A 24,770-nucleotide genomic window follows, 5' to 3' on the forward strand; every position below is an offset into this window, starting at 1 on the left:
AATAAATTTTGCAACAGCCAACAAGAACAATGCAAATAAAGAAAAGCAGTTTGCTGACATATAAAACGTTAATCAACCATCTGGAGTCATGTGAAAGTTTTTATGCAGCTGGTGTAAAAGTTGAACATCTTTCCCTGAAGTTTACCAATTTGTTAAATAATAAATCTGTCTTTTTTTCCTGAATTGTGCATGTTGTTCTAATTAAAGCAAAAAGCAGTTCAAGTGCCCACAGCACTCAGTGCTTTATAAAGTCTTCTTTGCTGACATAGATTAGGGAAAAAATTAAACCATAATGTACTGTTATGAATATTATTTCAAATAAAACCCAGAATACTAACAACAACAAATAAGAATTAGAGCAATTGTTAGATCAAGATGGGTGTAATTAGAGGCCACTTCAGTGAACTACATTTCAGCTGGGCTTGGTTCTATGGTTTAGGGTAGTCTCCATTAAATATCGGAAAATTCTGTTAATTAATTAGCCCTCAGTGTTAAATGAGTTTTTAAAGCTTGAGAGACCAGGGAAATGTGGGATCTGTGGGGACTTGACAGTGCACATTTTATCATGTTAAACCCAAAGTGACTGTTAATGTAGGCTACAGTACCTTAGAATCAGAAATACAGTTAGGGATGAATGCAGATAAAATACCAAGGTTTAACAGGAGATGATGAATGTTAATGCAACATTGAGGTCCTGATTGTAATTATGTGATTTTTCTCAGTGCTGTAATACCCAGATCCCCTCATTTTTAGACTGTATAGGTTACATTTTTAAAGAGGTGCATGAAATGTTATGCAAAAATGTGATTGGGTCTGATTTTTATGTGTGTGCATGTCCTTTGTTTTTTGGCTCTTTTCCCAAAGGGTTTGTTAGTGTTTTTTTACTCTGCAAAATACTTCAGTGGGAGTTGAAGTGTGTTTTCCCTAAGTAAAGACTGCATGACCAAGCCACAAGAGAATTAAAAAAAAAAAAGTTCCAAGATTTGACATGACTCCTTAGGGTATGTCTACACTACGAAATTAGGTCGAATTTATAGAAGCCGGTTTTATAGATATTGGTTTTATACAGTCGATTGTGCGTGTCCCCACATAAAATGCTCTAAGTGCATGAAGCCGGCGGACCGTGTCCACAGTACCGAGGCTAGCGTTGACTTCCGGAGTGTTGCACTGTGGGAAGCTATCCCACAGTTCCCGCAGTCTGCGCCGCCCATTGGAATTCTGGGTTGAGATCCCAATGCCTGATGATGCAAAACAGTGTCGCGGGGGGTTCTGGGTACATGCCGTCAGGCCCCTCCCCCTCCGTCAGAGCAACGGCAGACAATCGATTCACGCCTTTTTATCCGGGTTACCTGTGCAGACAACATACTACGGCAAGCATGGAGTCCGCTCAGCTCAGCTCAGCTCACTGTCACCATATGTCATCTAGGTGCCGGCAGACATGGTACTGCATTGCTACACAGGAGCAGCTAATTGCCTTTTGGCAGTAGACGGTGCAGTATGCCTGGTAGCCTTCATTGGCTATCTGGATGCTGGCAAACTTGGGGCTGCATTGCTACACAGCAGCAGCCCCTTGCCTTTTGGCAGTAGATGGTGTATTACGACTGGTATCAGTCATCGTCGTATTCCAGTTCAATCAGAGGCACCTGGGCAGACATGCTTTGTTTCCTGGAGATTCAGTCCTTCCGGCAGTCCTATTGAACCGTCTTGACGATGATGGCTAGCAGTCGTAGTACAGTATCTTCTGCCAAGCACCCAGAAGATGCCGAGGGCTATCAGGCATGCTGCACCATCTGCTGCCAGCTTAAGATGTAAAAAATAGATGTATTCATTTACTTCCCCCTCCCTCCATGAAATCAACAGCCTGCTAAACCCAGGGTTTTGAGTTCAGTCTTTGGGGGGGCCATTCTGTGTGACAGTTGTTTGCGTTTCTCCCTGATGCACAGCCACCTTTGTTGATTTTAATTCCCTGTACCTGTACGCCATGTCGTCAGTCGCCCCTCCCTCCCTCCATCAGTTTCGTGCCTTTTTTCAGTCCAGACGCCATAGCACTGGGATCATGGAGCCCGCTCAGATCACCGCGGCAATTATGAACACTATGAACACCACGCACATTGTCCTGGAGTATATGTAGAGCCAGGACATGCCAAAGCAAAACCAGGACCAGCCGATGAGGCGATTGCAGCGCGGCGACAAGAGTGATGAGTAAATTGACATGGACACAGCCCTCACACAAGGTACGGGCCACAGCAATTTGCAAATCATGGGGTTACTGGGGCAGGTTCATGCTGTGGAATGCTGATTCTGGGCCTGGGAAACAAGCACAGACTGGTGGGACCGCATTGTGTTGCAGGTCTGGGATGATTCCCAGTGGCTGCAAAACTTTCGCATGTGTAAGGGCACTTCCATGGGACTTTGTGACTTGCTTTCCCCTGCCCTGAAGCGCCAGAATACCAGGATGAGAGCAGCCCTCACAGTTGAAAAGCGAGTGGCGATAGCCCTGTGGAAGCTTGCAATGCCAGACAGCTACCGGTCAGTCAGGAATCAGTTTGGAGTGGGCAAATCTACTGTGGGGGCTGCTGTGATCCAAGTTGCCAAGGCAATCAAAGACCTGCTAATATCAAGGGTAGTGACTCTGGGAAACGTGCAGGCCATAGTGGATGGCTTTGCTGCAATGGGATTCCCAAACTGTGGTGGGGCCATAGACGGAACCCATATCCCTATCTTGGCACCAGAGCACCAAGCCACCGAGTACATAAACCGCAAGAGGTACTTTTCAATGCTGCTGCAAGCCCTGGTGGATCACAAGGGTCGTTTCACCAACATCAACATGGGATGGCCGGGAAAGGTACACGATGCTCGTGTCTTCAGACACTCTGGTCTGTTTCGAAAGCTGGAGGAAGGGATTTTCTTCCCGGACCAGAAAATAACCATTGGGGATGTTGAAATGCCTATCGTGATCCTTGGGGACCCAGCCTATCCCTGAATGCCATGGCTCATGAAGCCGTACACAGGCAGCCTGGACAGTAGTCAGGACCTGTTCAACTACAGGCTGAGCAAGTGCCGAATGGTGGTGGAATGTGCATTTGGATGTTTAAAAGCACGCTGGCGCAGCTTACTGACTCGCTCAGACCTCAGCGAAAAGAATATCCCCATTATTATTGCTGCTTGCTGTGTGCTCCACAATATCTGAGAGAGTAAGGGGGAGACATTTATGGCAGGGTGGGCCACTGATTACGCGCAAATCGCCTGGCCACTGATTACGCGCAGCCAGACACCAGGGCAGTTAGAAGAGTACAGCAGGGCACGGTGCGCATCAGAGAAGCTTTGAAAATGAGTTTTGTGACTGGCCATGCTACGGTGTGAAACTTCTGTTTGTTTCTCCTTGATGAACCCTCCGCCCCCCCCACCCGGTTCACTCTACTTCCCTGTAAACCAACCACCTCCCCTTCCCCTCCCCCCTTCGAGCACCGCTTGCAGAGGCAATAAAGTCATTGTTACTTCACATTCATGCATTATTTATTAATTCATCACACAACTAGGGGGATAATTGCCAAGGTAGCCCGAGAGGGGTGGGTGAGGAGGGAAGGAAAAGGACACACTGCAGTTTAAAACTTTAAAACTTTAACACATATTGAAGGCCAGCCTTCCAATGCTCTGGGGTGGAGTGACTGGGTGGCCGGAGGGCCCCCCACTGTGTTCTTGGGCATCTGGGTGAGGAGGCAATGGGACTTGGGGAGGAGGGCTGTTGGTTACACAGGGGCTGTAGCGGCGGCCTCTGCTCCTGCTGCCTTTCCTGCAGCTCAACCATACGCTGGAGCATATCAGTTTGATGCTCCAGCAGCCGGATTATTGATTCTTGCCTTCTGTATGCAAGCTGACGCCACCTATCATCTTCAGCCCACCACTTGCTCTGTTCATCCCGCGATTCAGCCCACCACCTCTCCTCTCATTCATATTGTGCTTTTCTGTAGTCTGACATTGACTGCCTCCACGCATTCTGCTGTGCTCTTTCAGCGTGGGAGGAGATCTGGAGCTCCGTGAACATATCATCCCAAGTCCGCCGTTTTCTCCTTCTAATCTTTGCTAGCCTTTGCGAAGGAGAAACATTTGCAGCTGGTGGAGGACAAGGGAGAGGTGGTTAAAAAAAGACACATTTTAGAGAACAATGGGTACACTCTTTCACGTTAAATTTTGCTGTTCACATTACACAGCACATGTGCTTTCGTTACAAGGTCGCATTTTTCCTCTTATATTGAGGGCCTGCTGGTTTGGTGTGAGAGATCACTCACGCGGTGCCAGGCAACAGAATTCGGCTTGCAGGCAGCCATGGTAAGCCACAGTCTTTTGGCTTTTTTAACCCTCATAACATGTGGGAATGGTTTCAAACAGTAGCGCCCTCATTTCCCATACCAAGGACTTGTTGGGTTGGCCATTTAAAATGGGTTTGCAATGTAAAAGGAGGGGCTGGGGTTTCCGGGTTAATATGCAGCATAAACCCAACTACCCCCCCCCCCACACACACCCAATTCTCTGGGATGATCCCTTCACCCCTCCCCCCCCCACACCGCGTGGCTAACAGCGGGGAACATTTCTGTTCAGCTGAGCAGGAACGGGCACCTCTAAATGCCCCCTTAATAAAATCACCCCATTTCAACCAGGTGACCGTGAATGATATCCCTCTCCTGAGGATAACAAAGAGAGATAAGGAATGGATGTTGTCTGCATGCCAGCAAACACCGGGACCATACGCTGCCATGCTTTGTTATGCAATGATTCCAGACTACGTACTACTGGCCTGGCGTGGTAAAGTGTCCTACCATGGCGGACGGGATAAGGCAGCCTCCCCAGAAACCTTTTGCAAAAGCTTTGGGAGTACATGAAGGAGAGCTTTCTGGAGATGTCCCTGGAGGATTTCCACTCCATCCCCATACCATTAACAGACTTTTCGAGTAGCTGTACTGGCCGCGATTGCCAGGGCAAATTAATCATTAATCATTAAACACGCTTGCTTTTAAACCATGTGTAATATTTACAAAGGTACACACACCAGAGGTCCCTTGTGTGCCCTCAGGGTCTGGGAGCACGCCTTGGGTGAGTTCAGGGGTTACTGGTTCCAGGTCCAGGGTGATAAACATATCCTGACTGTTGGGGAAACCAGTTTCTCCGCTTCCTTGCTGTGAGCTATCTTCATTGTCTTCATCATCATCATCATCTTCCGTGTACTCCGAACCACCCTGTTGCGTGTTTCTCCATTGACGGAGTCAAAGCACACGGTTGGGGTAGTGGTGGCTGCACCCCCTAGAATGGCATGCAGCTCCACGTAGAAATGGCATGTTTGCGGCTCTCCCCCGGACCTTCCGTTTGCCTCTCTGGTTTTGTGGTAGGCTTGCCTTAGCTCCTTAATTTTCATGCGGCACTGCTGTGCGTCCCTGTTATGGCCTCTGTCCTTCATGGCTTTTGAGACCTTTTCTAATATTTTGCCATTTCGTTTACTGCTACGGAGTTCAGCTAGCACTGATTCATCTCCCCATATGGCGAGCAGATCCTGTACCTCCCATTCTGTCCATGCTGGAGCTCTTTTGCGATCCTGGGACTCCATCATGGTTACCTGTGCTGATGAGCTCTGCGTGGTCACCTGTGCTCTCCACGCTGAGGAAACAGGAAATTAAATTCAAAAGTTTGTGGGGCTTTTCCTGTCTACCTGGTCAGTGCATCTGAGTTGAGAGTGCTGTCCAGAGCGGTCACAATGAAGCACTGTGAGATAGCTCCCAGAGGCCAATAATGTCGAATTCCATCCACACTACCCCCAAATCTGACCCGCAAAGGCCGATTTTAGCACTAATCCCCTCATCGGAGGTGGAGTAAAGAAACCAGTTTAAAGGGCCCTTTAAGTCGAAAGAAAGGGCTTCGTCGTGTGGACGTGTCCAGGCTTAATTCGATTTAACCCTGCTAAAGTCGACCTAAACTCATAGTGTAGACCAGGCCTTAGTCAGCTATAACTTAGGCATGATAATGATAGGAACCAATATAATTATATAATTTTCTATAGATCAGCATGTACATGCTTATATTTTTGTAGCAATGCATTGCTAGTAATGTCCTCTGTGGGACACAGCATACTGTCCCCAATGTGATGGTGTCTCTTTGTGAGCCATTGTGGAAATCCATGGCTCTGCATTCTCTTTGCCTCTTGCTGACCCTCTGGAGGAGAACAGAGGGAGTGGTCCCAGTACTTTCCTGACCACAAGAACTGAAACTGTGCTTGTCACTTACACAAGATGCAAATGAAAAGGAAAAGTTGCTTGTGCAGTCTCCGTTATGCATCTGCATAAGCAGGGGTCAGACTGTGAAAAAAATAGGTAACGGTATTCACACCAGTTCGAGCCACAACCAAAACTTAAGCCACTCAATGGCATCATGCTCAGATACTGGGTAGATGCCGCCTGGGTACAGCCCAAACACCTAGACATCATAGAGGAATGATACCAAAACCCACAAATGCCAGTGATAGTGCAATGGGGTTGCTCACTCATGCAATGGGGCCATCAGGCCCTTCTCCACTCCCTCAGTCAGGATTGTTGGGGTCCTGCAATGGTGTACAGTTTGATCTAGGGTCTCTCTGGATCTTCTACATGGGGATCTGGGATCTCTCACAGGGGTCTCTATCTGGATTCTGAGTCCTTCACTGATATGAGCGATGGTATGGGTGTGACATATATGGCAACTCCCTGCAATATTTTTGGGAGATCTGACTGTATTGAGATTATGTATCATCATGGGCCAGGGATTACATGGAGTTCCAATGCAGGGACGGAGTGACCATAGCCCTCCAGGACCTCAGATCAGGGAGGTGATTAGACAAATTCATTCAGGTTGTAACACCTCACTAGAGGCACTACCACCTGGAGAGACTAGCATATACTGGTTGAAACTGGATTCTCTAGAGACCATCATACAAGAAAGGACTTTTGAATAAATAGCCTGAGTTTAAATTGACTCAGGGCCTGCTTTCTGATCCAGCAAAGAGACAGGACCTTCTGTCCTGGGAGATTCCAATCCTTCCTAGCAAGGGTTGGAAGGACTTGCCCTACTTATGGGGTGGGGTGTGTGTGCTTATTCTGAGCCAATGTTGTTATGAGCTTGTGACCACAGATAAATCCCTGAATGGGGTTTGAAGGACTGTTTGCCTGCCAGAGCTCTTGCTGAAGTTGGGGTGAGCTATGGTAAGCTTATTAGCATGTGTGTAGGTTCTGTTATTGTTTTTCATATCTTTTCTCTGTAATGCTTTTACCTTAAGAATAAATGTGCTTTCTCAGAAAGAGCTATGTGGTAACTTAATTATGTTGTGGACAGCTTCTGAGGAGGAAAGCAAAGCAGGCCTGTTGAGGCAGTCTTATTTCCTGGGGAAATCAGTGTAGGCAGGGAGCTGGGCAGCTTGGAAATACCCCAGTCAGGAACAGGGAGACATGTGTCTTTGCTCGAGAGAGGTGACTGCCAGGGAGTCGAAAGCCTAGAGTGGGTACCCTGAATTGTGACAACAGGGTGCACTGGAGTTCTACTGTTTTGGGATCTCTCACTGGGATGTGATGCATTCCCTCACTGGGGATCCGGGATCACACACTAGAGCTCGGGGTCTGCCAGTGATTCCTTTGCTAGCAATAGATGGGGAAGATGCTACCTCAGGTGGGGCTCATATGCCTGTCTCAGATAGCTGGGTATTTTTCTGAATTTTTGTGCCATGGACTCCAACTGGCCAGTAGTACCAACAGACAATGGATTTCCATCAGGGGACTAGTGCCTAGGTGACTTTCTATGGGGAAAAATATTGATTTTTATGTCACTAATACCAAAACCATGCATCAACAATATTAACAAACAAATACCAGAGACAAACAAGATGTAAGGCTAGAGCAAGCCTTTAAATAATTGTCAGCTACATGGACGTACATTTTCACAAGCGTACATGAGGGATAGTGTATGCTTTATGGTGAAAGTCACTCCCACCCACTCAAACCTGGAGTCATTAGAGTACAAGTCCTGCACAAAACCCAAGTTTCACAATAATTGGGCTTTCTGTGGGGAATTAAGCATGGAGGGGGGCATCAATCCTCAGCTAGGCTTGAGGGTTGCAGTGTACTCCCCCAGCAAATCCTATGTGGGGGCACCAGACAACTGGATTCATGAAAGTATAACATTGGCTTCTGCCCTGCTTGCTTACAGTTTTCCCTGTGCACCATTTTATTAGGAACTTGTGTAGTTGCTCCACTTTTGCTTCTGAACAATCCCTAAACAGGCTTACCATAGGGAGTAAGTGCGTGGAGAGGTTTACATAAGCCTTCCACTCTGGGGTGAATTTAACTCCATGTATATGTTTTGCACCTTTGTTTTTTTTATTAATACTGTGTTGCATGCAATACCGCTGTGATATTATTACAGCTGCTCTGAGTCACATGCAAATACTAAATACTAAACCGCACAGAGATTGCACTTGTGTGCACACACATTTATCCAAGAGAAATACTTCAGGGAAGAGTCTCATCTATGAGCTGGACTCTTTGCATTGCTCAGGGGACAGAAAGATTCTAGCCTCAAATGGCCTCCATTCCCCTGGTGAAGGGAAACTCTCCTCTACCATCTGTAACCAGCAGAGCCAGCTCCTGCACCAGACATCCCCTGCTAGTGTAGAGGATCAGAAGGGGAGGGCAGAAGGCAAGTGGTGGAGCTCTGTTATGCTATCCTGATCTTCCACTCTTGTAGGGTCCCCAAAGTTCCTCCACCATCCACAGAGGGTAGGTCAGGTACACACCAAGTGCCCAGACTGGGGAGTAGTGACTGGCTGTCTGATGGCCCCTAGTCCCCTGTACTGGGTGGAGTTAGTATGTAGGGGAGAATCAAGCCCTTCATGCTTTTTTAAATTTATTTTTTAAATTTCCAGCCTACACTTGAACTTCATGCTAATTCTCTGCAACATGGGCAGTAGCTATTTTTTATCAGCTTGGTTGTGGGAGGGAGATCAGGGACCTCTTGAGATGACAGTCTGTCAGAATTTAAATCAAGGAGGATCTCTCTCTTAGCAGCCACAAAGATTAAACAGACTAATGAATCAATGTTTTAGACCATCCACTCTTGGGAGCTTTCACTTAGGTCGCATCCCTGATGGTCAGGTCAGGAAATGTTCTTTTCTGTAAGTTTCCCTATGTGGTAGTGTGAGTTTTCTCCTTTGGGCGAGATCCAGAAACTTGACAGAGACAGATGCCAATCTATATTATGTGACATTTCCTCATCTGACTCACAAAGTTTGCAAGATCATTTCACCAGCCAGTAGTTTGTGGGAGAGACTGTTTGCTTGTTTAACAAAAGCAGTTCTAGAGTTTGTTTTTTCCTTCTTTCCTCTTAATGGAGGTTTTATTTCTCTCAGCAGTGTGCTGTTAACCCCCCTTCCCCCGCTTTGTATGGTGTTTTCTGTCTTTAAAGCATTCCAGCTGTATCTTTGATCTGTCCCTCACCATAGTACCATTCACTTGATGTTAACGTGTTCTTTTAAGATTCTGTAACTTTACACACTTCAGGAAGGTTTTGGGTCCTACTTTGTATCACTTCTGTAATCCTTAATCATTCATAATTTTGGTTATATTTCTTTTGAATATGTGAATAGTATTTCTGTTCTATTCAGGCTCATATATTCTGCCCATCATTGTGGTATGTGAGAGACTGATATATCACACAGGCAGGATTTTCAGAATGTCAGAAATCAATTGTACGAGGGAAAGTAGCTTAGATAGCTTTCATGGATTTAGTTTGATATTAAAATGTATCATGATAATGGTACATAGCTAAATAAATAAAACAAAAACAAACAAACAAAAATCACTATTTTAAGTAAACAAACTGCTGCTGATTTTTTGACAGGGAAATCACTTTCACCAGTATTTGTGAACTTCCTAGTTACTTGAGTGCTGACAGTTTGTCAGCAAATAGGACTGCAGACAGCAAGCACATTTCATTTGGGGCTACGACAATGTTAGTTTCCGATGCGCTCATCATTGAATGATGAGCCTTGTCATCTTTGACTTGTTGCCGTTTAACAATGCAGATCTGTGCCTAAGAGACCTAGTGCATATTACCTTATGAAACAGTTATGAGACATAGATAGGAAAAAAATATTCTAAAATAATACATACTGCATAATAAAGTCCTGATCTGAACACTCTCTTACTATGGGAAAGGGGATTAGAATCTGAATTCAGATTCCAGTTTTGTATTTGGCCCCTTACTCTAAAACCTGGATCTGAACATGCCCAAACATTGGACCTAATTAAGGAAAGCGCTTAAGCATATGGTTAATTATAAACCAGTGTTTTTAGTCGCACTTACCTGAATTGGGATACTTTACAGAATATCAAACTGAGAGGGGTTTGAAAGCCAGATCCAAATTTTGCACCTTTAATGAAAATAGATAAGATAAAATTAAACATTTTATAAGTTAACTTTTCACAAAATTATTTCATTAATTTTTAAGGTGACTGTAATGCTCATGAAAGCTGTAAAACTCTTCACTTAAGATTGAAGTCCTTTAATTAACAACGGAAGCAGAACTGACTGGGTAATCTGCCTCACTATTGCACTTCCACCATCTTGCAGAGGAACTGCCATTAGAGTTACAGAAAAGTGAACTCTTCAAAAACCTTCCCAAACCCAACTGTGATGGTAGTTTTGCGATGACCTGGAATGAGATTTCTCAACTCATTTCACATAGTAGCCAACTTCAAAGAAAGATACAACATTGCTGATCTGAGTTAGAAGTAGAAGTAGAGTTGGTCAGAAAACAGTTTTTTTCTGCACAAAATTCTGACTTGGTGGTGAAATATTATGGCTGAAAATTGAAAATTTTTCAGCCAGAAACTGAAAAACATTTGATTCAAACTGCCACCAGAGTGCTTCATGGAAGTTTCAGTTCAGATGCTTAATGCTCCCAATTCTCCTCTAACAGCGGGACTCTATGACCTGACTACAGCTCCCATGATGTCCCACTTTCTTCCCTCCTGGTGAGGGAGAGGGGTGCATCATGGGAGATTTAATACAATGTTCATGATATTTTAAAGCTATACTAATTAACTGAAGTACACCTCAGAGAAAAGGTAATGTAAATGGAAGGAATATTTGAGAAGTAAGAACACAAAAAGGAGGATGAGTTATTAGCAAAGAATGAGAAAGCAACAACTGAACATAAGAAATAAGGAAAACTTAGATTAAACTTGTGATACTGTTTGCTAACAGTGAGGTCAGTTAGATAATGAAATGATTTGCCAAGGCAGGTCAGAGAACTACCACCAATATAGATGATCAAAAGTTAATATGAGGTAAAGGAGTGTGCTACCCCTTTTAGAGAGTGACCCTGATGTCACAAATCGTACCTTTCAGATGAAATTAAGGAGCCTTCCTACTGTCCCTTAGGCTACGTCTACACTACGGGGAGGGGATCGATTTAAGATACACAAATTCAGCTACGCAAATAGCGTAGCTGAATTCGACGTATCTGATCCGACTTACCCCACTGTGAGGATGGTGGCAAATCGACCGCCGCGGCTCCCCCATCGACGGCGCTTACTCCTACCTGGGCTGGTGGAGTATGCGCATCCATTCGGGGATCGATTATCGTGTCCCGACAAGACGCGATAAATCGATCCTCGAGAGGTCAATTTCTACCCGCCGATCCAGGCGGGTAGTGAAGACAAGCCCTTAGTGACCTATTTAAACAGAAAGAGGAACCTGAACATGGGGAAGGAGACTAGAAGCAGAACAGCCTGCAAGGGATGGCAATCTCCATCTCTCTCTCCCTGAAAGACTAGGCTGACCAGACATAGAGACTTTGTTTTGGACTTTTAGTTTGGGAGACTGAACTAGGATCCTTTGAGCTGTTATTCCATCTGCTCCTTCTCTGGAGTTTCATTAAAGGAACTGTTCTTCCTTTGATTAGTTTGTTTTCGCTTCTCATTGCCCTGATCTATGCAGTTGGGGGAAGGGAAGATGAGGCTCACCTGTAATGGACCAAAAGGGGAAGCACAGGGTGTCTCACCCGTTTATATTATATGGATTACATTCTGTCTTTTCTGACACAGCTTGACCAATCCCACTGGTTTCCCTTGGCATTGGCTAAGATGTAAGTGGTGAGTTTAGCATAGAAGACAATCCAACACCAGTGTAAGCAGATGGAGTAGATGATGCAGCACATACTTTCTAATCAGATTCTCTATTATTCTGCACTGCACGTTGCAATCATTATTATCTTGGTGTCAATATGAAATGGGTCAATGGGGTAATATTTTAAATTGGTATGTGCATTACATTTGATCTAACACAAAACCAAATGCAGACCGAAGTTCTGTACAGATTTACACATCATCCAATCTGGTTAAAACACAGAACTCAGGGAATGATGGATATGACTATTGCATCCATGCCCTTCACCAAGATCCTCTGCATGACAGCCTCCATATAGCTGGTGTGGATGCTATTCCTGTCCATGAACAACAGCAGTGGCTCCTACGTGGTTGTGCAGCTGACCTTTCCCTAGTTCTAGGTTGTGTGAGAGGATCCTGTTGCTCTCTCGAACCTTCTTTATGAAGACTTTGCTTGAGGCAGGAAGATTTCATTCAGAATTACTGTATATAAAACTGCAAAGTATTCCAAAATGGTGTCACATCACCACAGGAGAAAGTACTAGATTGCTTCAAAGTCTGCTGGTCATTGGATAATAATTACAGGATGAGATCCTGGCCCTATGAAGTCAATGGGAGTTTTGCCATTGATTCACCGTGGCCAGGAGTCTATCCCCACATTCTAAACTGACAGTCCATACAAACTCAACCAACAAAAATTAACTGGGGTTGTATCTTTCTCTTACTATTAATCTTCTTTTCATAAGATAACAATCAAATAATTTCATATTGCACATTTGTTTTACAGAAAAATACAAAAGGATTGATAAGGCATGAAGTGAAAGGTAAAGAGTTTCAAGTCTGAACAGCCATGTGATTTGTATATCACTGGGTGAACAGAAGAGATAACAGAACGTATAAAAGATTTGTAACTGGACTAGGCAATGACATAATCATATGGCTCTCTCTATTCCTTAGATTAAGCCTTTGTCGGTTCACAAAGAAAGAAGTTGTCTTGTTTAAAAAAAAAAATCAAACAAGTCCAAGCAATTCTGCACCAATCAATCATTCAAACAGTAGCTGGTTAGGATGACACTGATGTATGTGTACTGTACCTACTCACACCAGTATCAAACCTGGTTTTTGTATGGCCTGTTTTTAATAGTTTAAAACAAACAGTGATAAGTCCCGGCCTCCAGTGAGTCTAATTGCAAAACTCGAGCTGACTTCAATAAGACCACACCCCACTCCTGTATTATGGAAAGGTGTTTTTAAAGCAAATAATCATTGAACATTAAATAATAAACTAGAAAAATTGAACAAGTTAATATAATCATCCACACTCCAAAACTGAGTGGTTGATATGTACTATGTGTTTTTAAAGCAGGTAACATGCTATGTAAATAATAGATATTAATACATTTAAACAGCATCATTCTTCCCAAAGCCCCACTGTATGTGTATTTTCTATAATATATCAGAATCATTCATTCCCACAGAGAAAGATAAAAATTTCTGGAGAAGTACGGTATGTGGCAGACATTCTGCATTAACAAGACAACACAAGAGTTTATAAGAGAGACCGTAAAAAGAACTCCATCTGAAATGAAAGTGCATAAATAAGAATGTATACAGGCAAGCCACTGATATGCAATGGAATGGATTTATGAAGAAATCATAATGAAGGAGATGAAGGAGATATAGAGAAAATTAATTATGAACTTACCATAAGGTATACTGAAAACAACACTAAGAAAACTTACCATAAGGTATACTGAAAACAATGAAAATGCACATTGATGTTTTGGACTGAATAGAAAGGGTAACAGATCACAGGCCACGGAAGGGATAGTCCAGAATTACAGACAATGGTGAGAGCTCACCTGACTACTGCATACAGTTCTATAACAACACAATTCCAACAAGGCTTCAACAAATGTGAAGGAATTAAGAGAAAAGCAATGAAAAGTATAAAGGGTCTGGAGGGACTGTTGGATGAAAAGAACTAAATATTCATAGCACGAGTATATGAAATGTGATAGCCATTGTAACAGATATGGCAATTTCCTGCAATATCCTTGGAAAAACCCTCATTGAATTAAGTTTTAAGTATCTTTGGAGTCCATTGTATTAAATGCAAAGGTTATGTATTTTTGGGGACCAGCATTGTATGTAACCTTGCTAGGGGGGAGGGATGATGTGAACCTTATGAAGTGTTGTGAATGTCAGATAACTGTATTGAACAATGCACCAGACAAGAATGGACTATTGGACAACCAGAGTCAAGTGGTTTGCATGGGGAATCTCTAGGGGGAGGTGAAGCAAAAACCAGCCTTTTGAAGCTATGACATGAGGAGGGGACCATTGTCTACTGAATACCTGTACCCAGAATCTGAAGTTAAAAGGCCAAACTGTATAAAGGAAAAACTAACCTATGCATGGGTGCACTTGTTCTGAGCTAAAGCTGTTATGAACTCGTAACCCTAGGTAGGGTTTGAACGACTGATTCCTGCTAGAGACCTTGTTGGAGTTTGGGAATGATCTTTAGTAAGCTCATTGACATGCATGTAAGATACTTTTATTGTTTTCATATGTTTTCTCTGTAATGCTTTCATCTTAAGAATAAATACGCTTACTTAGAAAGAGCTGTGGGGTAACATCACTGCTGGCAATCATGTTGTTCATAGCTTCAGAGAGTAAGCAAAGTGTGGATGCTGGTCTGGTTATGCACTTTGGCTTGCTGTGAATAGCATAGTGTAGGCAGGGAACTGTGCAGTGTGGACAAACCTGGTCAAGAGGAAGAGAGTCTTGGGTCTTCTTCACCCAAAAGGTGACAGCTGGGGAGGCAGAAGCCTAGAGTAGGTGCCCTTGCTGGGCTACCAAGGGGAAATACAGATGCAGTTGCCCTGACTGTGACAGTCATAAACAAGTATTGGAAAGGTCTAAGCAGCAAGAAGGTAGAAGAAATTGATGATGATTCAGAAAGGTAAAACTAAAGAAGAAATCAAGCAAAGAAAAATGCAGACTGAACTTAATAAAAATATCCTAGGGACAGTTATGCTGGGTTTATGGCTGTTCTACATCACTAGAATGGTGCAAACCAGCTCCAGCATACCATTGCATTAGGCCTCTAATAGTTGTAGCCTCCCCAGGGAAGTAGAGAAAATAGTAGTGCCCATCATCATAGTATCTAAGACACTTTGGCTACACCAGGGTGTCAAATAAAAACAATTTAGGACGCACACAAAAGTGCTCTGAGCCATCTGCATCTTCAGTATTCTGTATGATTTTTGGTGTAGTTTGTAGCATTCTTTCTTCATGTCTCATCCTCTTGTCCTTACTCTTCTCCTATCCCTCAGTGTTCATATGTCATTACTAGGGGAATTCTTTAGTGAAAAGGTGGGCACTGCATTTTCATAGATTCTTAGATTCCAAGGCCAGAATCGACCATTCTGATGGTCTGGTCTCACCTGCTATATATAGACCACAGAACTTCCCCAAAATAATTCCTAGAGCATAACTTTTAGAAAAAACATCCAATCTTGATTAAAAATGGTCAGTTATGGAAAATCCACCACAACCCTGAAGTTGTTCCAATGGTTAATTATTCTCACTGTTAAAAATATATATCTTATCTCCACTCTGAATTTATGTAGCTTCAACCTCCAGCCACTGGATTATGTTATATCTTCTGCTAGATTGAAGAGCACATTCTTAAAAAATTGTTCCCTGGATAGGTACTTATCGACTGTATTCAAATCACCCCTTAACCTTTTTTTGTTGTGCTAAATAGATGGAACAACTTGAGTCATCTCTGTAAGGCATGTTTCCTAATCTTTTAACCATTCTTGTGGCTCTTTTCTGAACCCTCTCCAATTTATCAACATCCTTTTTGAATTGTGGACCCCAGAGCTGGACACAGTATTCCAGCAATGGTCACACCAGTGCCAAACACAGAGGCAAAATAACCTCTCTATTCCTACTTGAGATTCCTGTTTTTCATCCAAGGATTGCACTAGATCTTTTGGTCATAAGGTTGCACTGGAGCTCATGTTCAGCTGATTATCCACAGTTTCTCCAAATCCTTAGCAGAGTCACTGCTTCCCAGGATAGAGTCCCCTATTCTGTAATTATGCCCTACACACTTTTTTCCTAGATGTAAATATTTAGCCATATTACAACACACATTGTTTGAGACCATCTTATCAAAAGTGATCCATATATCTCTGTATCAGTGACTCATCATTTACCACTCCCTCAATTTTTGTGTCATCTGCTATGTTATGTTTTCTTTCAGGTCGTTAATAAAAATGTTAAATAGCCGAGGACCAAGAACCAATCCCGGTGGGACATAAACACAGCCATGTGATGACAATTCCCCTTTAACAATTAGATTTTAATACCTATCAGTTAGCCAGCTTTTAATCCACTTTATGCGTGCTATGTTAATTTTATATCCTTCTAGTTTTTTAATCAAAATATTGTGTGGTAGCAAGTCAAATGCTTTGCAGAAGTTGAAGTATATTACATTTTATGCTATTACCTTTATCTAATGTCATTGAAGGTTGCTGAGAAACCTAGCAATATAACCATGGGATGTTTGTTTTCTGCTCAAGGTCAAGGAAAGCCACCAGTGCACAGAAAAGACTCTGCTGGCAATGACCTGGCCTGAAGCTTGGATCCTAATGGCCCAGGACACTGAAAAAGGAGAGGTGGTGGTGGAGTTTGGTCACTGTCACTTTCTAAAGGAGGAAAAGGAGAAAGGAAACAGGGTGGTAGTTTGTGAAGTCATTGGTATTCACTGTGAACTGGACAGGTCACTGCATTCTTTATTCTATCTGTTTATTTCTCTGAAGAAGACATCAATGATCTCATTTATGAGGAGGATCACATGTTTTTTGCTCACCTTTGCCATCTCATGAGTCATTTAAGTTGGATTGGACAAAACAATTAAAGGATCAATCCTGCATGGCAGAAAGATGGGCAGCATTATTGGTCTAATACTACTGCAGGTCATTTCCAACTCTAACTTCTATGATTCTCTGACTATGTGAAACAAACAAAAATAACATATATATATATATATATATATATATATATATATATATATATATATATATATATATATATATATATCTGTTAGTAGTGTCTAAATGGGCTCTTCCCTGAAATCTAGTGATGAACTGGGGTAAAATACCCCAGGAGCAGCTTGTATTTGCATAGACACACCTACTCTGCCTAGGTGATCATCAGACATACTTGCTTTGCCAAAATGATCAATTTTGGAGGTTTTGGGTTAATATTCACTTAATACAGGGGTAATGAAAATTTGTTGTCCCTGTTGCAAGAGTATAGGGCAGCAGAAATGTATTTAGCATGCCCTAACTTTAACCTCTTTTCTCTTGTGTTTAAACATAGAGCCAATTGGACTCCATTGAAAGTCCTATTTTCTGTTTGGTGATTACTAGAGCTGAAATGACCGATGAGCAGTATGGCCCGGGGTGCCTAGGGTAACACTCACTAAAAATGCCAAGGTCAGGGCAGCCTACAAACAGGAGAGCAGATTCTCCCAAAGACTGTAGTTAACACTGAAGTTAAATTAACCAAACAGTCACAAACTGTGCTCCTGATCCCCCACACTGGTTATCAAGAAGCAAAATAAGAAATCACAGTCCTCTTTATTGCATTCCAATTCTCTGGCTCCCAATCAGCACTTAGGTCCAGTACAGTGAAAAGTTATTTGAAAACTCTGCTCACTATACAAAATGTTCTTCTGACCCCCAAGGGTCAGCCATGTTACCAGGTCAATATCAGTTTGGATCTTACCCAAAATACCACATTGCCAGCCAATCCTTTAGCACCTAAAACTAAAGGTTTATTATAAGGAAAAAAGAAAGAATGAGAAGAGAGTTGTTAAATGATAAAGCAATCAGATATATAGTGTTCATATATCAGGTTTTTAGCAGTATTGGTAAGTTTGCTGGCTTGGACAGTCCCTCTGGAACACATCCACAGCTTGGATGGGTCACTCAGTCCTTTGTTCAGAGCTTTGTTTGTAGAAAAGTTACTCCAGAGGTAAGAAGCAGGATTGAAGACGAAATGGAGATGATCCAGCTTGGACTTCCTGTGTCCCAAACACAAGCTTCACAGCACATGGCATGGAAAAGCCTTAGAGTTCTGTCCATAGGCATGCTCCTACATGTCTTGCTGATTCACCAGGTGTATCACTAGTTCCTTTCCATGGGCTCAAGCAGCAAGCAGTGGCAGAGATAACAGCAGCAGCAGTGACAGCGGCAAAGGTGGCAGCATGTGGTGAGTGGCAACAGAGACAGTGGCAGAGATATTGTTTGATTTCCCCCCTCTTTTCAGGTGAACCCATGTGAATGCATCCCTTAATTATAGGACTTTGCTGACTTCAGACAATCAACTGTGAGTAGGGTGCAGCAGAGGGAAAGGGAAGTGGTGTGTTAAAGGGACATTCATCCACTGGACTTTCCCACTGTATGGTGGGAAACTGAGGCAAAGGATACTGCCCAATGTATTGTTTGGGTGTTTACTTATGATTCACATGCTTTTGAATCATTCTTGTGGTGTTTTCTCAGATTAATGCTGAGTTCCCTTTCCCTTTTAATAAAAAATTATTTTGTTATATATAGACTCCATGCTTATGAGTGGGGAAACTATTCCCTCTTAGAGGCATCCTGAGATGATGTTTAGTTTTCCCAGATTACTGGGTTGAGGCTTGAGCCTGTTCTGTTTTTCAATATCAGGACAAAACCCTAGATATTGAACCTAGCCAATTTTGCTGTCAACCCCACCTGGTAGGCAAGAAACCAAACATAATAAATAAAAATGTAGTAGATACTTCAAACTATCAGAACAGAAGGAAGTGGTACATAATGTATCACTATCTTGTATGCATATCTTGTTTCCAAAAAGCAAACAAGCAAGCATAGAGAGGGAAAAAAGAAAGGAGACATGTTGAGCATGTGTAGTGGTCACCATTTTGGCCAATATACTGGAGGCTGAACCAGAGACTTCCAGAACTAAAAGTATGAGCTACTATAGTTTGAACTGAAGAGCTAGACCAGGGGTCGACAACCTTCGGCACATGGCCATCAGGGTAAGCTGCTGGTGGGCCACGAGACATTTTATTTATGTTGACCGTCTGCAGGCACGGCCCCTCGCAGCTCTCGGTGGCCGCGGTTTGCCATTCCCAGCCAATAGGAGTTGCAGGAAGCATGTATCAGTTCTGTATCTGAAGTTAGGAATATTGACTATGTAACAATTACAACTGTGTGGGTACTTGGGGAATGCCCACCAGACAGTAGGTAATCAGCCTGAATGGGCCATTAGGAAAAACAATAGAATGTGTCTTTGAAGATGCTGATCTCTCATCTTCCTGGAGTTCCTTTCTGTGGATGTTACAAATAAACCTTGTCTCATGGTGGCTTTAACACTGCAAAGTCATGTGAAAATGTCACCTGGTACGGAGTACCACCTTGGACACTGCTGGTATCTTTCCACTGCAAACAAAGGATTCCTGCCTTATATAAATCCTATTTAATGCTGGGAAGTGAGTCAATCGGAGTCAATCTTCTCCACTGCCTCCCTGCCCAAGAAAGAAGACTGCTGATTTTTATGAGCTTACGCTAAATAGATCTCTATATAGCGCAAGACAATTTTTGGGGGGTTTACACCCCAAAGGAGGTGTGCATGTGAGTGCTGGATAAAGTTCCGAGATGAATTCTCCCACACAGAGCTAATTTCAGTCTGTGTCTGCAGCAGGATGTGGCCTTACCTGTGTGTGCTAGAGAAGGCTTGAGGGCTTTACACAGCAAGGACAGGGTGAGAAAGCCCTGGCTGGTGGAACGGGCAGGCTCAATGGGACCCCAGCACAGGGAGTCCAACCCATCATAGGACTGCTAGAACCAGAACTTAATTTTTCCATAGCCCTTTGGCTATGTTTCTCTTATTGGTTCTCTAAGTTGTATGGAGTTTGCCAACTATGAGTTAAATTAGAAAGTTATCACCTTTACTGTTGCTTTTGATCTGACCAATGAAACTGCCCAACAGGAGATCCTTGCAAGATCACCAAGACAGACATGGCTAACTCAGGTGAAGAAACATCTAATTTTCCCTTCGTTGACAGGGTGGAGACTCAGCATTAATGGAGTACAATAAGTGAAAGACACATAATTGCACATAAAGACTGAAAACACATTAGTGCATTTCTGCCCTCTTATAACATCATAGCTATAATTCCCAGGGCAATGTGACTTTAATCACCAAAGAGATGCAAGAATTCTCTAAAAATACAGAGTCTGTCATGGAATATGTTCATTATAAGGCAAACAAGCCAACATGTGCATTTACTATGCATTATAGACATGGGTATGACATCACTGAAAGCCAATTAGAAAGTTCCACTTGTGTCACTTTAGAGTAAAGCAAAGACTATTCAGCACTCACTGCATCAAAGAATGCATGTCACAGAGATTTGCACAGAAATGGGTTGATTAATTTTTAATGACTTATGCCAGAAAAAGTTTCCCTGTAGAAATTACTATGAGAATATTGATGGTAACAAAGATGTTTAAAAAGAGATTTCCAGAATTTGTACATGTGGGTCTTACATGCACAGAAAACCTCAAAGTAAAATCTAATCCAAAATGGCATTTCTAGCTCTAATATATGCAGTTCAGTAAAAAGCAATAAAAACAATGTGTGGCATGAATTTTCTCAGTTATGTAGGTTTTAAACCGCAGTTTATTGAGGGAAAAGTATATCCTTAACACGGCAATCCCTTCATCTTGATGTCTTCTGGTAGGACTGGATGCCTTTCTAGAAAATAGACTTTAGTCGAACAAGTTATTGTCTTCAGTGCAGGAGTAACTGGGTGAAAGCCTATAGCCTGAGTTATACAGGAGTGTAGTGGGGTGGTTACCCCGCTCCTGCCCTGAAGGGCTTAGGGCAGCCCAGGAGGAGGGTTGTGGCTGGGAGCTGCTAAACTGGGCTGATTGGGAGAGAGATGCAGCTGGGCCGTGCCCCAATCAGGCCTCAGCTGGCCCTATATAAAAAGGTTGTGAGCCAGAGGCCAAGCAGTGTCTCTCTGCCTTCAGAGGGAGAAGGGCCTGGCTGCAGTGAGCTAGAGACAGAGTACCTGAGTGGAGCAGGGCTGGGGACAGGCTGAGGATCTGGGGAGCTTCAGCCTGGAAAGCCCCAGGCTGCGGCCTAGTAGGAGGCCAAAGAGTACTGGGGGTTGCAGAGGGCAGCCCAGGGGTAGGCCAAGGCAGCAGGTCCAAACCCAACCTTGCCTGTGATGAGTGGCCTATACTGCAGTCTGCCCCAGGGAGCGGGGGTTAGGTGGTGACTGGCAGTGGCCTTATTCTGATATAGTAGGCTAGGGTGACCAGACAGCAAGTATGAAAAATCGAGACAGCGGATATGGGTAATAGATGCCTATATAAGACAAAGCCCCAAATGTCAGGACTGTCACTATAAAATCAGGACATCTGGTCACCCTATAGTAGGCCCTTCTGGCCTTAAAAATTAATGAACCTTTGAATCATCTCATGCATGCATCATTGGTAAAATATGCAATGAACAAACTAAATACTCTTCTAAAGTAAAAATAGACACTAATGAAATACAGTGATATTTACACTCCAAGGTGTCATAGACTTGAAGGCCAGAAGGGACCATCTGATCATGTAGTCTGACCTGTGTATCACAGGTCACCAACACTACCCAGAACATGCTCACTAGCCCAACAACTGAAATTAGATCAGAGTGTTATAGCCCTATAACTAAGGATCTGTGTTTCTCATGGAGGTCATGGAAGTCACGGATTCCTGGGAAAGGGTTCCCCCAGAAGGGTGACAGGAACTCTCCTCCCTCAGCTCCTAGCTCCATGTGCTGTCTCTGCCCGCAGGCACCAGTGTCCCAGCCAATGGGAGCTGCAGAACCGGGGCTTGGGATGGAGCGGAGGCAGAATGTGGAGCTAGGAGCTGAAGGTCACTGCTTTCCAGGAGCTGGGTAGGGAAGCTTCCCCAGCCCCGCCAACCCTACCCCCAGTGCCTCCCTGGGCTGTGCCCCCCAAGCCACGTCCCCCCCCCCCAGCACCCGCAGCACCCCCAGGGCTGGCCCCCCTAGTCCCACCCCAAGTTTTAGTCAGGGGGATATAGTAAAAGTCATGGACAGGTCACAGGCTGTTAATTTTTGTTTACTGCCCATGACTTTTACTAAAAATATCCATGACTAAAATGTAGCCTTACCTATAACTCCTATAAGATTCAAGGAAACATGCACTGAATGTTACTGAAATCCCATGTAGAGGACATTGTTTTGGTTTTACATTACCCTGGGAAAAGCCAGCCACCTGTCTCTTTGTTGGGTGGGACACTGTGGAATGAGGCAGGTGGGCAGGGAGTCAGGTGGCATGGTCTACATGTTTATGTGTGTACATCCCCTGAATCTGCAATATAGCCCCTCACATAAATTACTCTTGCTCCTGGCAGGAGTAATCATCACAGGCTGCAACCAAATAGAGTACAGGCACACATTGGCAAGATTTTCTCAAAATAAATACACCCGTTTGGAAAGCATGTTGCACAGTTTGGCCCATATGCTTCAAGTATACACAAACACTTTCCAGTATTTGATAGCACCCAGATTTAAATATGGAATAAAGATTTTATGACGTTAAAAAATCAATCACAGCATTAGCTGAATTGTTGAGATAATTCATGTCTATTAGATTCATTTAAACTTCAATATAGGAAAGATGGACCCAAATCGGAACCTTGTACCTCTGAATTTTGGTACTTCAGATGAAGTGAAACCTATATATGAAGCAGCCCTGATTTTAGTTTTGCAAAACCAAAGCTACTTTACACAGCCTCTGTGGCCCATCTCATATGCAGAGTGGAATCCCATGCAAAGAACTCACATGTTACATACACCTCTATTCATATTAAGCTAGAATAAGGGTCCCAGGGTGTTTGAATGCAGGGAAAGTTGTGAATAACAATTCTGACAATAGCAAACTCCTTCTTATAGTAAAATAGTCTGTGTAAAAACAAGGTCATCGTTCCATAGTATCCTATACTAAATAAATTAAAATTCTTTGATACTCAAAATGAACTGGCTTTAAAATAGTATTGTGCTTTTAAATATTTACACCCAGTGCCTGAAACACATTTTCTCTTTTAGTTCCTTGTCATATATGTTCAGGATTCATTATATTACTTGAAGACAGCAAGGTAAATTTTCTCAGAATGTTGTTTATGATGATCAAGGAGTGCCAACGGGTGGAGCACTTTTATTTTAATTGATCTGACTGGGATGAATTTCAGCTCTTCTCTGCATATGAAAACATCTCTCTATGATGATTTTTGTTAAATTTTGTAACACAGAATGATTTAGGATTAAAGGAGAAAATATGGGCTCAACCACATGAAGAGGACTTTCAACATTAAATGTTATTTTTTTCATACTATCAAACGTTGTCATAAAATAGAGAGGAGATGAGCCTAAGAATGGCATTTGTAGAGAAACTCTGAAGAAAAGAGTCACACTAAAATCAACACATGGAATGGTACTGAGTAAATTAAAAGCTAACAAGATCTGAAAGCACCACAATTATTAGTCCTGATTTAACAGTTTCTTCTGCCACCAGTAAAACCAAAAAAAATCAGAAGTGAGAAATTTGCCTTTTTATTTTACTACTATTCTTCCTTTGCAGTTACTGTAGTTCTAAAATAGACAGGCAAAGAAAGAAAGATTTATTTGACCTACCTGTATGCCTTGAAATATGTATTTAGCACAGCTGTTCTTTTGTGTTTAAACTCATCAAAAAAAAAAATGCAGCTTTAATGTAACCCACCATTGATCTGCAGTAAGTGGAAACAGAATCTCTCCTTAATTAGTATCATCCAATCACTTTTTTACATTTCTACAGAACACACACTGTGAACTGTTTAATGGACTATTATTTAGAAAAGTGGCGAAGAGCTTAAAAAAAGACACAGAGTGAAAATAAAAACTAGCGGTGTCAATGAAAAATGTGTTGCAAAATAATGGAAAAAAAGATGTTTCGTTAAGATGGGCTTCATTGGCATTTTACTGTATAGATGAACACTGCTCCAATTACTGCCAACAATGGGGAAAGGGATAGAGAGATATAGATTCATTACTTTCAACACCCTTAACTGTCTACCACTGAATTCGCTTATCTGCTCCTTTTTCTACAGGACCAGCTCTTAGGGGGGAAGGAATAAACAAAGAACTGAGTAGAGTGAATGTGTCACAAATTACCACAAACACACTGTGACTCAATGCACTTTTCATTTCTCTCCTCATTAACTGTGTCTTGCTCAAAATGAGAGACTGGGCCTAAACATAATCAAGTCCCACAGATAACAATTGACTTGACTGCTGGGGCAGTCATCACCTTCTAGCTACGGGGAAATAAATTTAGAAATAAAATGAGTTAAAATAAAATTCACTCTGCTCTCTTTTCTGTGCTCAGATAATTTGAAGGCCATCAAGGCCTGCAGAAACAATCCATCTCTCTGTGAAAAGGAAAGCAGCCTGTGCCACTACCAATAA

General features: G+C 42.8%; 1 long non-coding RNA gene across 1 annotated transcript in view; it reads right to left on the reverse strand.

Annotated features, from left to right (window-relative positions):
- LOC128830669 (uncharacterized) overlaps positions 1–24,770 on the reverse strand; it is a 54,967-nt gene that overhangs the window by 1,289 nt on the left and 28,908 nt on the right. The window contains exon 2 of the long non-coding RNA XR_008443639.1: positions 10,375–10,441. This is a non-coding gene — a long non-coding RNA (uncharacterized LOC128830669). The remainder of the gene's footprint in view (positions 1–10,374; positions 10,442–24,770) is intronic.

Source organism: Malaclemys terrapin, chromosome 1 (genome assembly GCF_027887155.1).
Source record: "Malaclemys terrapin pileata isolate rMalTer1 chromosome 1, rMalTer1.hap1, whole genome shotgun sequence".
NCBI lineage: Eukaryota > Metazoa > Chordata > Testudines > Emydidae > Malaclemys > Malaclemys terrapin.